We start from the raw sequence: 10,548 nt of genomic DNA, 5'->3' as shown, positions 1-10,548 counted from the left end.
CTGCATACAGCAAGACTCAAGCAACATCCTGGCTTCGGTTGATAACTTGGTGAAAAACATTTGCTAGGCATTGTGTGTCATACACAAAATGCACTGCGGTTACCCAGTGCAGCTAATTTTGACACCACTGACACGACCTCTACCACCATGGTGAGTAGGCACATGGGAACTCCAGCTCCTGCTGGTGCCCCACATATTGCATACATTCCAACTTGGAAGTGTATTGCTGCTGAAATGCTGGAATTTCCTTCTTAACAACACTAGAAGTATATTCATCAGAAGGATGACGCAGGTTCAAGAAGTCAGCATTTTGCCAAGTGGATAAGGCATAGGCAATAAATGCTAACCCTACAGGCAGTGCCCTAATGGAAAAAAAAGCTGTGGATGTTGTGTTCACAAATTTTCGGAAGGGTTTGATGAAATGTCTCGGCTTATGGAAAAAAAAGCTTAAATTGTATGATGCAAGTGGAAATGTAATTGCATGTTTGAAAGATTAGCTAATGGATTAGAAACAAAGTATTTGAGCACATGTATTTCTTATGCTAGAAGTATTAGAAGTTTAAAGGCAAAAAAACAGCAAATGCTGGAAATCTGCAATAAAAATTGTTGAAGATTCTTCGTAGCTAAGGCAGCATCTGTGGGGAGAGAAACAGTTCACTTTTCAGATTGATGACTTCTTGTCAGAACCAGAAAATTGAGAAAGCAAGTGTGCTTTAAGTTGCAAAGCAGGGGTGGGGGCAAGGGGTGGAAAGAACAAAGGGGATGTCTGTGATGTGATAGAGACCAGGGGAATCCAGGGAACAAATGCAGTTGGAGATAAAAGAGACTGTAGATCCTGGAATCTGGAGCAACAAACAATCTGCTGGAGCATCTCAACAAGTCAAGCAGCATCTGTGAGAGGAAAGGAATTGTCAACGTTTCAGGTTGAAACTGCGTCAGGACTGGTGCAGGGTTTCGACCTGAAACATCGACAGTTCCTTTCCTCCCACAGATGCTGCTTGACCCACTGAGTTCCTCCAGCAGATTGTTTGTTGAACAAGTGCAGTTGGCGCTTTCTAGTCAAGGCTGGCAAAGGCTTATTAATCAGAGTAGGTCTGAGTAGAGGAGGTATAAGTAGATGAGTGAGGGCAGAAGAGAGAAACAAAAAGCAAGTAAATAATGCTGGAAATACTCAGCAGGTCAGATAGCATTTGTGAAGAAGGAGAAACTTGTTGGAATTGTTGGATCACTTTTTTGGTTTGTCCAGATAATTTAAATGGATATAGGGAACAATCTTCTTATATCTAAAAAAAGTTCTGTAAATTTACATTGGAAATTGAAGTACAGAAGAGTGGGAGGACAGGTGGAATATGGTACTTAACACGGATATGTGAGATAATGTGAAACAATGGAAAGGTGCTGAAATGTGTGAATGAGCAGGGTCACAGGCACAACCCTCCCCGCCATCGAGGGCATCTTCAATAGGCGGTGCCTCAAGAAGGCAGCATCCATCACTAAGGACCCTCACCATCTGGGACATGCCCTCTTCTCATTACTACCATTGGGGAGGAGGTACAGGAGCCTGAAGACCCACACTCAAAATTTAGGAACACTTCTTCCCCTCCAACATCAGATTTCTGAATAGTCCATGAACCCATGCACACTACTTAGATTTTTTGTGCATTATTTATTTATTTTGTGATTTATAGTAATTTTATGTCTGCACTGTACTGCTGCCTCAAAACAACAAATTTCACAACATCTAAGTCAGTGATAATCTGATTCTGCTTCTGGACTCCTTATGTTTTCTGCATTGTAAACTTCTATTTCACAAGGACAACAGTCTTCTCACCAACAGAAAAACATTGATATGGTAACGTTTCTGCAGAATTAACTGTTTGTTAACTTGTTGCAACACAGATTAGGGGCTATTATCTTTTCCAAGATGAGAATTCTGCAGTGGATTGTTCTGATTTGGCAGAAACATCCATCAATGCTTAATGGAGACACAGGAGACTGCAGACGCTGGAATCTGGAGCAACACACAAAAGCTAGAAGAATTCAGCAAGTCAGGCAACATCTATGGAGGGAAATGGACAGTCAACGTTTTGGGTCAAGACCTTTAACCTGGACTCATTCTGATACTACCAGTCCAGATGAAGGGTCTGAAGTGTTGACTGTCCATTTCCCTCCATAGATGCTGCCCAACCCGCTGAATTCTTCCAGCTCCTGGCATGTTGCATCAATTCTTGATGTTCATGGAAATATTACTGTTATTTACCAGCAATAGAACACTGTTCCACATCAGAATAAAAATAAGCAACTAGAGTACCGTATTTGATTCAGAGACAGAATCTCGCATTTCCAAGTCTCTTAAATGTCATCCTTTATTGTACCAGCAAAGCATATTTCTCAATTTTTGCATTTTTTGCTTGGGGAAAGTGAGGCTACTTTAATGATCTTGGTTGAAGGATAAGTGTTGTCCAGGGCACCGGGAGATATCCTTCTGCTTTGTTTTTAATAATTCTTATGGGATCAAAGCAGAAGTTTAATGATTTATTTGAAACACTGCACCTTTGATACCATTCTATTCAATTCTTCATTTAAGACCCTGTTGATCTTTGCACCAACTGAACCATACCTCATGTTCATTATTGTTCATTGTTGAAGAAGCCATTGTAACTTCTCCTCCATTCATTCCTTCTTGAGGAGTTGCAAGCTTCAGGAAGACTTGCCCTGACATATCACTGACGTATTGATCAGGGTGAAGTGGGAGGAGAGCTGATATAGCAGAGCTGAGCAAAAAGGACGCATGGGATGAAGATTGGTAAACCAGTTTATTATTGTCATTATTATTGTAGTATCTTACATGCACTGAGGTACAGTGAAGTACTTGTCTTGCATACCGTTCATACAGATCAATTCATTACACAGTGCATTGAGGCAGTACAAGGTAAAGCAATGACAGAATGCAGAATAAAGTGTAACAGTTACAGAGAAAGTGCAGTGCAGGTAGACAATAAAGTGCAAATTATAGCAAGGTAGATTGTGAGATCAAGAGTCCATCTTACTGTCCTAGGGAACCATTCAATAGTCTTATAACAGCAGGGTAGAAGCTGTCCTTGAGCCTGGTGGCACATGCTTTCAGGCTTTTGCATCTTCTGCCTGATGGAGGAGGGGAGAAGAGAGAATGTCCAGGATAGGTGGGGTCTTTGATTATGTTGGCTGCTTTACTGAGGCAACGAGAAGTATAGACAGAATCCATGGAGGAGAGGCTGGTTTCCGTGATGTGCTGAGCTGTGTCCACAACTTTCTGTATTTTCTTGCGGTCAAGGGTTGAGCAGTTGCCATACCAAGCCGTGATGCATCTGGATAGGATGCTTTCTGTGGTGTGTCGATAAAAGTTGGTGAGTGCCAAATTTCTTAGCTCCCTGAGGAAGTAGAGGCACAGGTGAGCTTTATTGGCCATGGCATCCATGTAATTGGCTATTGGTGATGTTCATTCCTAGGAACTTGAAGCTCTCAACCCTCTCGACTTCAGCATTATTAATGTAAATAGGAGCATGTGCACCGCCCCTCTTCCTGAAGTCCTGCTGACTGGAGGCAAGGCCATGTGGATCCTCAGCTGGGAAATTAGGTTTTCACACCTGTTCTTACAATGCTGGTGGAGGTTTTAAGGGCTGTGACAGCCCACTGTAAAGGAGTGTGCAGAGCACAGCTTTGAAACTGTGTGATCCATTTTAAAGTGTATACAGCTTCAATGATGTTAGTAAATCCAGGTTAATTTCTGGCACATGACACAGCCTCTGCAGGCTCAGAAATATAAAGATATCCATCTCCACTTGTATTCTGGTGTCATGGGTGGGAGGGTACTCTTGCTTCTCTGATAGTATCTGACAGGCCTGACATCATTCAACAAGGCGAGTGACTGGGAAGGCTTCATTGTGCCTTGACAATGATAATCTGGAAGAAATGGGACAAAGGCTTGGGCATAAGTTCAGCTGATTGAAATGAGAAATTCCTAGCTAGAGACTTGCATTGAAACTATTCAGGGAATGGTTAATATGAAATGTCAGCCACTGACTATTTATCTTCTCTTCACAGCTGCTTTTAAGCTGTGAGAAAAAACTCAGGGATCTTGTCTGATAAAAACATTTCAAAAAATCTCAGTTTTAAAATTTGGGACACATGATATGATTGCCCTATTGAATCTGAGGATCATTTGTCTCCTTTGTGAGCTTTAATCTGGCCTTGTCAGCAGGATGCATAGCACTGTTCTGGTAACTATATCTTTTGATAGCTTGCACTCTTGTTTTTGAAGTTGCTTTTGGAAATATGGCACAGTTTCCAAGTGTTCAGCAGATCTCCTAGAAAGCTTGCTGCATAACTAGCAGTTTGTGATCCTTACAAAGCTTGGTTTACCAAACCTCAGAAGAATGTGAAAAAGCTTTGCTTAAACTGGGAACATTGAAAAACAATTCTGGAAAAAGAAACGTGTTGCGTGCTACTTTCTGGCACACCTTTCAAAGCTCAGGACCACGCTACGTCTTCAGCAGCTGATGTAATTTCCCTTTGCAGATAAATACCATGTGGATTTGGCAGATGCAGATGTTTGTCTTTCTACAATGTAGAAAATTGCCTAAGGTCTCATTGCCCAGGCATTTAGACTGACTTGGATAGCATGCATGTAAGGCAATTATCTGATTATAGGAGCACCTTTAGTTAGATATCAAAACATATTATGTGGGTGATATAGCTCCTATTTTTCACCAAGAGTTTAGCGTGTTTGGAATGGTTTGCCAGAAACCTGTACCAGCAGACCAGGCCTGAGGAGTTTCAGGCCATATGTCACTTCCAAACTATCTCTGCTTTTCTCCTTTCCCTATTTCTTTCATGTTTGCTCTTTTGTCTTTCTCCCTCTTTCTATCTCTATGTTGTGTTGGGGTGCAACACTTTTTTCTCATCTTTTACTAGGACTTTAAAGTTTCTGTCATGCACTTTCTGTTGCCTCTCTTCCCTCTGCCTTATGCCTTAAAGCTGTATTTCCAACAGCTCTGTGGTTTTCAGATAGTCGCTGAGTAATCACAGAACGGTTACAGCACAGAAGGTGCCCATTCTACTCATTGTGTCTGTGCTAGCTGTGTGTAAGAACAGTCTAGATGGTCTCACTTCCCTGCCCATGGACCTACAAGTCCTTTCCTTTCAGATGCTTCAGAAAGAAGGTTGGACTGAAGAGAAGTCATGGGGGTGGTACAGAAAGAAGGAAGCCAAAGGATGAGAAGGAGGATACTGTTGGTTTAATGAAGATAATCAGTTGGGATGTAGTAACTTGGGAGTTTGTGGAGATGGTACTGAAAGCACTTTGTGTAAGGTAGATCTAAGAAGAACTTAGCTGTGAGAGGAGAGGAAATGGAATGGGTTGGGAGGTGTACACAGCTTTGGGTGCCTTATTTAAGAAAGGATTTCGGAGCATTGGAGGCAGACCAAAAGAGACTCAACAGGCTAATTCCTGGTGTGAGAGAATTGGCTTATCGAAAGGCTAAAGAAGTTGGATCTGTGTATTTTGGAGTTTAGAGGAATGAGGGGTGATTTTATTGAAACATATAGGATCCAAAGATTTACCATTCAGCCCAACTGGTCTTGCCAGTCATGGACTTCATGAGCCACCTCTAGCTGTACTTTCCAGGTTAATGTTATCTTTTTCTCCTTCATGTACCTATCTAACTTGCTCTTAAAGTTATCTGTGCTGTTCACCTTAATTACTCAGCATGGCAGCAAGTTCACATACAAACAGATTAGACGCAGGAAGGATGTCCTTGATGGCTGGGGAGTCCAGGACCAGGGGTTACTGTCCAAGGGTAAGCGGTAAGCCATTTATGACCAAGATGGACAGGAATTTCTTCTCCCAGAGAGTGGTGAACCTGTACAGAAAGCAGTTGAAGCCAAATCATTCAATATATTCAAGAAAGAGCTAAATATTCTTCTTAGGGCTGGAGGGATCAAGTGATATGGGGGGAAAGCTGCAACAGGGTACTGAATTGCTATCTGTGCATTTTAAGGGGGATTCTTCTTTTGTCTTGGGCATGGTTACAATTATCAGTATTCCTCAAGGTGCATTTTTAATGCAACAACTTAGTCATAGTATCATAGAGTAATAAAGGATGGAAACAGACCCTTTGGCCCATTGAGACTGCCCTGGCCAAGTGCTCATCTATGCCAATCACATTTTGTTCCCCCACCTTCCTGTTAACATGCCCCAGATTTCAGTGCACGGTAGAATCTGGGGCATGTTAACATACTAGGGGCAATTTAGAGTGGCCAGTTAATCTACCAATCCACATGTCTTCGGGATGTGGGAGGAAACCAGTCCGCTGGGAGGAAACCCAGGCAGTCACAGGAGATTGTGCAAACTGCACTCAGACAGCACCTGAGATCAGGACTGAACCTGGGTTGCTGGCACTGTGAGGCAGTGGTTCTAGTAGCCACACAACAGTACTGTTCTTAGTGTTTGGTTCCTTGTGGCCCACAAGCACAGATTTTTTTAAAATTCCAAAATAAACTTTATTCATCATAAAAAAAACTCTATATACAACAATAAAACAGTGCAAACCTTTACATTCCTGTACAGATCCATCATTAGTGTTACCTTTTTATATAAAAAACACAGCACCGATGCCACACATGTGGCTCCCCGGGGGGCTACCCCAATCCCGTATTTACAATATTTAAGGGACTTCCTCACCTGACCCCGCCCCTCCCTCTCCAGTGGCAGAAGAACCCTAAACTGTTGTCCTTCCCCATCGAGCCCTCGCAATGGCTGCACCCAGCTTCAGTGGGTCCCTCAGCACATTCTCCTGCAGCCTGGAATATGCCAGTCGGTAGCATTCCCCTATGGACATCTCGCAGTGCTGGGAGACCAACAAATTTCGGGCAGACCAAAGGGCGTCTTTCACCGAGTTGATGACCTTCCAGCAGCAGTTGATGTCCGTCTCTGTGTGTGTCCCTGGGAACAGCCCATAGATCAGAGAATCCTCTGCTACACAGCTGCCGGGGATGAAACGTGACAAGGACCCTTGCATCTTTCGCCACACCCTCCTCGCAAACCCACAGCGCGCAAAGAGGTGGGCGACCGTCTCGTCCCCAGCGCAGTCCTCCCGGGGGCAGCGCACACTTGGACTGATGTTTCGACCATGCAGGAAGGATCTGACTGGGAGGGCCCCTCTCACCACCAGCCAAGCACATATAGCTCACTTCCACTGGGGTCTGACACAAATAAGAAATGTAGCAGACCTGGAACTACACCAGCAAAACTATTAACAGTAACCACTTCACAAAAGTGGCTGGCTCATTGTCAGCAGTACTTAAAGATGAAAAAAATACTGCATTGTAATAGGCTGGAATACGGTTAACAGGGATACTTTCTTGTGAAGGAGGATTTTGTTGCCATGCCTGAAATTCCAACATTTTAAATAATTTGCAAGCACAAATTAATTGGATTTGGAGCTAGATGCTACAAAGTGCCCAAAAGGAGTTACTTTCTAAGCTTTGAACTGAGAACATAAAACCTTACTGTGCAGTATTGAATAGATGCATGATTCAAGGGATAAGGAATCAACTGACTGTTCACAGATTAACCACTAAGAATGGCAGGTATTCGAATGGCATGCATCAGATTTTGAAAGGAGGAAGTCTCGGAGAGAGAGCATCAAGCATGGTATTATTTACTTGTAGGTCTACATTGTGTTTCTCAGTTTAAATTTTATCTCTCTTCTCCCAAACATGGAATTTCCTGAAAATTGAAGGTTGAAATGGAAAGTGTGTGTGTATTTTTCTGACAAAACTGCTAGGTCCAACCAATGACATATCTGCACAATTTTTGGCAACTGTGGTTTTTCTCTCCCTTTCCTTAAAGGTGTCTTTGACTGGTTGTCAAGAGTAGGCATCTATACCCTAACAGTTAACTGTAAAGGAGTATTTTTGTACAGTTAATGTAAGGGTCTAAGTAGGTATCTTCATCACACAATCCGGCAGATGAATGCTATCTTCACAGAGTGAGCTTCGCAATCAAAGATGAGTTAGTATGGTCTCAGTGACTTACACCAAGGGATTAGCAAACGTCTTATGAACCTTTGGTTCATTTTAAAATAGAAGCAACATTGCTATAGTCATCAGTGTATGCTCCCCAACCCTTAAAACTTTGGACAGGGCCACTGAGGACTTTTACTCTGACCTTGAGAAAATCCTGGTCTACCTCCCAAAGGGAGACACATTGATCATCCTGATCACTGACTTCACTGACAAGGTGGGAAGGGACACTACTCTTTGGCAAGGCATGATTGTTAAGGGAGGAATAGGAAAGACTGGGGTCCCGCTTCTGATAAAATTCTTGGAGCGTGGCCTCGTAATGAACACCTTCATTTGTTAGATAAAATTAAACGCAAAATATCAAATAGAAGTGGTGAAGGCATTTCACAGAAGATTAGATCAGCACTAGGATTTTACAGGGGGAAGTAAAAATGGAAATGATATAACTATATTTGGTTACCTATACATGTATGTGAATGAACAGATTGTGGTAAATAGGGTTAGTGACCTACAGACACAGATAGCCCTGTGGGAATATGATTTGATTGTGATTACAGAAATTGGTCAAGAAGGGAAAGGACCAGGTATTAAATACTGGGAAGAAAAGAAAGGAGAACGAGTAGTGGTGTTCATTACAGTGCTGGAGAGAGAACAGGACAGGGGGATCAAAGACACAAGCTGGTTAGAGCTAAGAAACAAGAGAGGGAATGTTAAACTGCTGGATGTATTATATAGAAAAGGAGAGCAAAGATAATTAATTGTAAGGACAATTTCAATATGATGGGAGTGGATCTGGTGCAGGTAAACTGGAACTAAAAGTTGACAGGCAGAACAATGGGCTGCCTTTAAGGAAGAGATGGTTCAGGTAAAGTAGAAGCACATTCCTAGGAGGGACAAAGGAAGAACAAACAAATCCAAAATAAAACAAAGAAAGGCAGATTACGAACAGTGTCAGGTCATAAATACCAGCAGGGACCAGGCTGATTATAAAATAATCAGAGAAGAAATGAAAGCTAAAATAAGAGAGGCAAAGGGATTGTATGACAAAAGATAAGCCAACATAAATCAGAATACAAAAGTCTTCCATAGTTATATAAATAGTGAAAAAATAGTGTATGGAGGAGTGGAGCCTGTTAAGGACACAATTAGGAACTTGCATATGATACTGAGGGCCAAGTTAAGATATTAAATGTGTACTTTGCAGTTGTCTTCACAATGAAGAAGGTGCTTCCAAAGTAATAGTGAAGGAGGAGATAATTGAGATGCTACCACATTAAAAATTGATAAAAAAGTTGGTTGAAGTAAGTAAGTCACCAGGATCAGAAGGGATGTATCCCAGGATTTTGAGGGAAATATGGGAGGATATTATGGGGCACAAGCCATAATCTTCCATTGCTCTTTAGATATGGAGGTGGTGGTGGTCGTCGTGGCTATCCCTCGAGGTCGAGGATGATGGTCTTTGTTCCGTTGATCAGAAGTAGCCCACAGAGCGAAGATGCCTGTGCACGTGTTTGTTTAACGTGTACTTGATGTTGCACTGCAAAAAGCACACGATACTTCACAAATCAACCAACTGATTCCAATGGCATGGAAACCACGATGATTGGAGCTGATAGATTTGTTGCAGCTTTCATCCGCCTTCACAGCCATTGAGTTTGAAATAACTTCATCCGCCTATTCCACCGTTGAGGTCTTGGTTGGATTGTTCTTTGTCAGGGACCTCACCATCGACCTTACTGCCATGGGTGACCCTACCGGGAGCATAGCCCCAGGCGGCATCGCTCTCGGGATCTCAAGACCACACAAGCTTCTCCACCACGACAAGGTGACAATCCATGGAGGTGGTGCCAAAGGACTGGAGAGTAGAAAATGTTACTTCCTTGTTCAAAAAGGATATCCAGCAATTACAGGCCAATCACTTCAATGTCAGTGGTGGAAAAGCTTTCAGAAACAGGTCTGGGTCCGGATTAATAGTCACCTGGAGGAAAATGATTAATTAAAACAAACCAGCATGGATTTTTAAGTGCAAATTATGTTTAACAAACTTGATTGAATTTTTTTGATGAGCTGAGAAGGGTAATATAAGTGTCGTGTAAATGGACTTCCTGGATTGCTTTAGCTAAGATGCCATGTACAGGCTTATCAGCAAGTTGAAGAACATAGCATAAGAGGGATGTTGACAGCATGGATATGAAGTTGACTAAGTTACAGACAACAGAGGGTTGTAGTGAGTTTTTATTTTTCAGACTGGAGGAAGGTAAATAGCAGTTTTCCCCAGGGATCGGTGTTAGGGTCATTGCCTTTTTTGATCCTCATTAATGACCAAGACTTAGGTGTGAAAGCCACAATTTCTAAATTTACAAATGACACAAAACTTGGCATTATTGTGAACTCTGAAGAGAATAGGATATAATGAGGCTGATAGAATGGGCAGATGTGTGGCAGATGACATTTAATGTGAAGAAATGTGAGGTTAAACATTTT

The sequence above is a fragment of the Pristis pectinata genome, chromosome 10 (assembly GCF_009764475.1).
Source record: "Pristis pectinata isolate sPriPec2 chromosome 10, sPriPec2.1.pri, whole genome shotgun sequence".
NCBI lineage: Eukaryota > Metazoa > Chordata > Chondrichthyes > Rhinopristiformes > Pristidae > Pristis > Pristis pectinata.
The sequence above is the reverse complement of the archived record's forward strand: the minus strand, read 5'-3'. Positions refer to the sequence as shown.